This window comes from Gossypium hirsutum, chromosome D03 (genome assembly GCF_007990345.1).
Source record: "Gossypium hirsutum isolate 1008001.06 chromosome D03, Gossypium_hirsutum_v2.1, whole genome shotgun sequence".
Taxonomy (NCBI): domain Eukaryota; kingdom Viridiplantae; phylum Streptophyta; class Magnoliopsida; order Malvales; family Malvaceae; genus Gossypium; species Gossypium hirsutum.
The window spans coordinates 47,187,582-47,194,449 of NC_053439.1; positions in this window are offsets into that span (position 1 = coordinate 47,187,582).

Sequence of the window (6,868 nt, forward strand, 5' to 3'; positions counted from 1 at the left end):
GATCACCTTATAGTTTATTAAAGCCATACTTTGAAGCTTTAAGAGGATATTTGACTATTTAGTCGAACGAGAAATCGAAACCCAGCACGTTAGGGCACATTTTCTCGATTTTCCAAACGCGAAATATTGCCTCATTTAGAAAAATTTTCCTTTTGATGTTTAGTGTCAATGCTTGACAAGACAATAACGACTACGACAAGGTGAGCAAAGTAAAATGAGTAACAACAGTACATAGGCAAAATGAAATGACGAGGCGATTACAAAGCATACAAATAAATAAATAGAACTAACATTTTAGAAAAAGCACAAGTGTACATGGATAAATAAACAAACACCAAATAACAATGATGACAATAAATGCAATTATGTAAAAATGTATATACATGTATAATTTTAAGCCATAAAATAAGAAACGCATATAAATTATAGAATATGAAAACATAGATAAATATATACATATATAAAAAATCGGTAAGTATTATAAAAATAAAAATGTAAATATGTGTTTATATATATACAAATTGTGATAATATAAAATATATGTATGTGAATTATAAAATATGTGAAATATACAAAAAGCATTTTTAAGAATATAAAGAATATATATAAGTATGTATATGATGTAAAATATGCATAAATATATGTAAGTATATAAGAATTATGAAATATGAAAAATATATTTAAGTATGTATAAGTACGTATATATACATATATATGAATTAAGATGTATGTATTTATGCTTATACCTATGTATACATAAAAATATGAGATATAAAAATATAAAAAAGTATATTTATAATAAATGAAAAGTATGTACGTAAATATATTATAAAAATGTATCAACAATTTGAAATTATGAATATTAAAATATTTTAATATAAATAATATATAAGATGATGACATATATATTTAGCGATATTAAAAATCCATATAACATACATAGAACATATATAGTATATGCATACCTTAGAAATGATAAGAATGATAATAAAACTATTTTCTACACTACATAAATACATACACATATATATATAAACAACAGTATATACAATATAATATTAGAAAAATATATATAATAGTGTAAAATATAACTAATAATATTAAAATATATACAATGATAATATATATAAAAGATATATGTATATATAATTATATAATATAATATAAAAATATAATAATACGACATAAAAAACATGACACAAATAAAGTATAGTATTAAGAACACATATATAATACATGAAGAATATACATAATACTAAAATATTTAGGTAATATATGCGTATATTAAAAACTAGTAATAATATTACCGAGGTATATACAAATATGTCAAGTATATATACGTATTATAAATATATAAATATATAACAAAGCATAAACTAATAAAAATAATAATAATAATAATAATAATAATGATAACATTGGAATATAAAAGAAACAAACATAAGATTAATAAAATATTAGAATAAAAATGAAATAAAAATATTAAATATGAAAATATATATATGTATACACGTACATAATAAAAATATATACTAATACATAATAATAATACTAATACTAATAATACTAATAATATAAAAATAACAAGGATATTTAATAAAGATATAAAAATAAACGAAAAAAAGGACTAAAATTGAATTAAAAACAAAGTTGTGGGGCCAATTTGAAATGAAAACAAAGAAAAGGGACTTAATTGTACGCGCGTGAAACGTTGGGGGACCGAAACAACAATTATTCCTTTCCATTAAAACGCAGCACATTGGCGGGGACTAAATCGAAAAGCGCGAGAAATTATAGGGCCAAATTAAAAGCAAGAAAAATGACTTAATTGCAAAACCCTGAAAAAGCGGAAGGACTGCGCGCATAAATATCCCATTCAAACGAAAACACGCGGATCCTCTAGCGGGTCGGGTCGGATGGGTCGGGCATGGCCAAAACGACGTCGTTTTGGGGCTTAAGTGTAGCCCCAAAACGACGTCGTTTTGGAGGGCTATATAAGGCCTAAACTAACCAAAAAAAATCATTTGGGGAGAGGGAAAGAAAAAAAAAGAAGAGAGAGGAAAGAGAGAAGGGAGGGGGAAGGGGAATCCGGCCAGGGGGCCGGTCACCGGACGTCCACCGGAGGCTCGCCGGCGCCGGCGCCTGCCACCGCACGCGGTGGCTGGAAAAGGTAAAAAAATTATTTTTTTGTTTTTTTTATTTGTTGTATATCTTTATGTTAAATAGATAGAAAATAAAGAAATATATGTATATGTATGTAAAAATCGAAAGGAACAAAGAAAAAAATACAACCTTTTGTTATTTCTTTTTGTTTTTGTTGTATATTTTTGTTTTTTCTTTGCATGGGATGGGCACGATGGAGGTGACAGAGGCATGGGGTGCAGACGGTATGGGCAGTGCCAGGTTTCGGGCAGAGGAGGAAGTGGTTTGGCAGCTCGCGTGGGGGGTTGAGTGGTTGCGCACATGGGGCAACGGCGCAAGTGGGCAAGTGGGGGGTAGGTTTGCTGGTATGGGCCCGGGCAGATTTTGGGCTTTACAATAACGATATATAAAAGAAATCAATCATGGTACTATTAGTGAAATAACTCTACGAATAAATAATTTTACAATTAATAGACGAAGATTCATAACTTATTTACAAATTATTTAAACATTAATTATATATGTTCAATTAGATCCCCAGTTGGCTCATTAATATAACTCTAAACAAATTGCATACTAAGAATTGATTAGATGAAAATGATTTAGGATTAATTTAATTTTTTAAATTATTATTTAATTAGATAAATAGAGTCAATAATTGAGCCCAAAATGAAATTTAAATTGAGTAGGCATCATAGTTTTATTTTATTCCGATAATTAAATAAATTTAAACATAAATTCTAATACGATAAAATTTTTATGATTTTAATAAATTTAAAATTAAATTAGATAAATTATTAAATTAAATTAAATATTTTAAATAATTAAATTTTTGACAAATATTTAATTATTGAATAAAATAATTATATGAAAATTTTTTTCCATTTAAAAAAAATGTAAGCTCGAATAATTGAATCGAACTTGGATCAACCCAACTATCCATTAAAGCTAGCATCTGTCGCAGCATAAGCAGCCAGCCATAAGGTCTTAGAAGTTCTAATTGGACTTGAATTCTTTCAAATAATTAATTAATTTACTTTGAATAAGAATATAACTCTTGTATATAGTTCTTCATAAATATCGTAAGTTTTTTTTAGAAAAGAGAAGGTAAACAAGCCCTAAATCAACTTATTCTAACATGAAAATTCCTTATTTTATCTTCTAAGAATAATTTCCTAAGAAGAGACGTAGGAAAATCAATGATATTATGCTTAGTCTCATTAGTTTGGTTTAGTCATTTTGCCACCATATTACCTTCCCTTGGGACATACTGGAATTTGACTACTTGAAAATATCTACACACCATTTTAATCTTTCGAACAACTATCATCGAGGGAGTGTCCAACAAATTCTCCTTCAACATTTCTATGGCCATCCGACAATCACTATCAATAATAATTTTAGTATGCTTCCTCTGCCAAGCTACCTAAAATTGAGAGTTCAAAGCAGAGCCTCTTCCAAGAACTCTTCTAAACCCTTCCACCCAATTACCATGAGAGTCACGAACCATACCACCAACTGCAGACCAATGTCCATACCTCAATTGAAATTTAGTGAAAATTCATTTGAGTTGTTTCTCTTGAATTCAGGTAAATTATATTTTTTTTCTTGAGTTTTGATTCTAGATTTGTGAAATTATAATTGCAATCATCTAGCGATTATAATTCAACTCTAGAAATTTATTTCGGTGTTAGGTATTCACAAATAGGGTAGTAGACATCCACCCCTCTAGGAAGTTTCAATTTTCATCACATGTTCGACTATTTGAGTTAGATCTCACTCTCTAAGTATCCCAGAGTTTGAGAATGACAAAGAAGATTGTTCAGTAGAAAACTTGAATATTTTAGACTATAGTTCGAATTGATCAAAAAATCTAGGCATATACTAAAGCCCCTAGTATTTGGACATCTCCTCGAGCCTCGAAACATAGGTACTTTATTTGATTAGTTATATTACTTTAGATATATTGATAAAAGTTTGTTTTTGAAAAGAATTTAAAATTTTGTAATACCAACTCTGACATGTTTTTCTAAACAATTTTTCAATATCATGACTATTGAAGTCAAATAAAATCAAATTCTCACACAAGCATCTTTCTAGAACTATTTTCCAGATCAATTCTCTATGACCCTTGAAGCAATCCCATCTTTCCATGATCAAGTATAGACAATTCTTAGATTAAACCTTCATTAAAGAGAAAAATCAAAGAATTATCCAAAGATTATAACTCAAAATTGTAAATAAAATTTCTTTGATTTGTTACAATTTTGCATGTCAATATTCAACTTAAAATTTGTATGTACAGGCATCATAGCTAATTATTTGTGTAATTCTTCCCATTTTCAACCCTTTATAAGAATTAAAAAGTGTAACTGGGGTGCTCTAATTACACTCAATTCAATGGGACCAATTAATCACAATGGTTACCCAAACATGCCATACATGTGTAATTACTCAAGTTATTTTACAAACATACCCTTAAGGATTTTTATTAAAATAGTAACTTAAAAAATCACAAAAATGTTTGATTTTCATTCACACATTAATTATGGTTTGAAATTTTTTATTAATATAATATTTTTATTATTAAAATGGTTAAATATACCAAAAAATTCAATAAAATCACTTTATATTAACCATATGGAATAAAAATATATTAATTAAAGAGTTTTAAAAAATAAACACATACAATAAATATGGAACTAGGAACTAGGAACTAGTAGATCTTAAAGTAACTTAAGATTATGCTTGTTTCATTAAAAATAATTTTCGAAAAATGATTTAAAAAAAATATTTTCTAGCGTTTGAATGATTTTTATGTAAACTATTCTGTTGTTTGAAAATTTTTCTTAAATCAAATTTTGAAAGCTACTTTCAATGAAACAATAATAGCATAAATTATATTTGTTACAAAATATTATCAAAGCATTGACAATTGAATTATTTTATAATAACTATATTATCTTATATAGACTTAATAATAACCAATGTCTAATTAAAACAAAGTTACATGTATGAGAGATGATAGTTACACATTAGAGATAAAAGGGATATACAAAGCTAAGCAAGGTTTAAACAAATATTATAAGATATTCATATTTTGTATTGGAGATATTTGTTTTTAAATAATTATAAATGGCTTTATTCACGGTTTAGCCTCTTAAACTATACCTATTTTTTTCGCATTGTTACCTATTTTTTTTTATCCCATATCGGTCAACTTTGTTTCTGTTAATCTTTTTGGTCCAAGGTAAGTTTAGGGTCACTTATCTTTATATTATAATAAATACATAATGTAACGACTTGAAAGTTAGTGATGTCAAAAAATAGGGTTTACACCACTAACTTTCGAGTTGTTACACATAAACTTAAATATATATAAATAAAAACATTGAAAATATAAAAAATCCAAAAAATTATAATTAAATATTTTTAATTCAAACTTGTTTTTCGTTGACAATAAATTATTTTCTATTGAACAAACTATTTTTCTGTTAAACATAAGAAGAAAATGCAAAAAATATTTTTTGCAAATCATTTTTCCACGAATCAAATTCATCTATAGTACGAATATATATAAAATGTAAGGCCCAATTTTAGCCCCAGGCCCAGGCAAACAAAATAACCCGACCCAAATCCAAAAATAAAAAAACCTAGTGGCCCAAGTGGCCCACAACCTAAACTCAATTTTCAGTAAAAAACCCTAGCCCTAACATCCCATGTGCCGCCGCTCCTGCCCTAGCCTCTGCCATCGACTCTGCCACCTGCTCCATCAGACTTGCAAACAAGGCAAAAAAGAGGCAAACACAGGAATGGCAACAAAAATAGTAGCAGAAACGAAAGTGAATAGTAACAAATAGTAGCAAAAAATATTGTATTTGGCTATAAAAGCAAAAGCAATGTAATCAGAAAAAGGGGAATGAAAAATACAAAAAAAGGAGAAAATTTGAAAACGGATTCGAATAAGGTGCTTTTTTTTCTCTCATGTTTTTTTTTATTTTGAAAATAAACTAAAAAATATTATTGAGTAAAAAAGGGTTGGATTTTGGTTACCTTTGAGGGCCCAATCGGAGACTCCTCCATCTTGAGGGTGGTCAGGCCAGCAGGCTTGCCGAAAGGACTCCACCGGCGGCGAGGAGGGAACCGAAGGGTTTTCATTTTTTTCTTTTTCCTTTCGTTTTTTGCTTTAGAGAGCCTTTTGGATTGTTTTAACCCCAAATCGGGGCTTTGCTCGGAAAAAGGAGTGAAAAGGTGTTTTTTTGGCAATCGGCCGTGTCGAAACCGTTTTTTGAAAACAAAAATTTTGGTTGTTGACTTAAAAAAACAAAAACTGGAGTCGCCACCGATCATTTATTAAGGTGTGATCGGCTCACCTTAAAATGATTTTGGTCTACGAAATTTGAGAAAATGAGTCCGGGAGTCAGTTACGCATGAGGAAGGATTAGCACCCTCGTAACACCCAAAATCGGTACCAAATTGATTTTTTTATGCATTGGTGTCGAAAATTTGAAAAGATTTTAAAAGGAAACTTTTTATTTCATGAATGAATTAAAATAATAAGACATTCTTATTTCAAAGAAATAAAACACCACACCCAATGAGTTAGGGCACAATGTTTTTAAATCTTCAAAATACCCGAATATTGCCTTTTGCTTTTGAAAATTCTTATTTCGAGAAGAAAATGTCATGACCAGTAAGTTAGGACCCAACATTTTTTAATTCTCGA